Source organism: Eimeria mitis, genomic scaffold (genome assembly GCF_000499745.2).
Source record: "Eimeria mitis Houghton genomic scaffold, Emh_scaff1825, whole genome shotgun sequence".
Classification (NCBI taxonomy): Eukaryota; Apicomplexa; class Conoidasida; order Eucoccidiorida; family Eimeriidae; genus Eimeria; species Eimeria mitis.
In genome coordinates, this window is record NW_013570146.1 from 3,088 (window position 1) to 3,457 (window position 370).

Below are 370 nucleotides of genomic sequence, written 5' to 3' on the forward strand. Positions count from 1 at the left end.
TGTAAATGTATGTTATATAAATCAAAAAATATGTTGTATATCTAAATCTATAGGACACGTTGCTGCACCTGCTGCTACTGCAGCTGCTGGTGTTGCTGTTGCTGCTGCCGCTATTGCAGCTGCTGGTGCTGTTGCTGCTGCTGTTGCTGCTGCTGTTGCTGCTGCTTCTTACGTTTAGCAGCAGCTGTTCTTCTGCTGTTGGAACGAGCTGTTTCAGCAGCAATCTTAGCAGCAGCAGCAGCGCCAGCAGCAGCAGCCAGCAGCAGCAGCCAGCAGCAGCAGCAGCAACAGGGGTTAAGTATGTGCTATCCGTGTAAACAACTGGATTTCTTATTGTTGTTTGCGTTCTTTTTCTATTTCTGTTGCTGCT

The 370-nt window shown here is 47.6% G+C and overlaps 1 protein-coding gene across 1 annotated transcript in view; it reads right to left on the reverse strand.

Annotated features, from left to right (window-relative positions):
• Nucleotides 1–370, reverse strand: part of EMH_0044160 (hydrolase, alpha/beta fold family domain-containing protein, putative) — a gene marked incomplete at both ends in the record, with an annotated part of 2,624 nt that overhangs the window by 451 nt on the left and 1,803 nt on the right. The window lies entirely within an intron of this gene.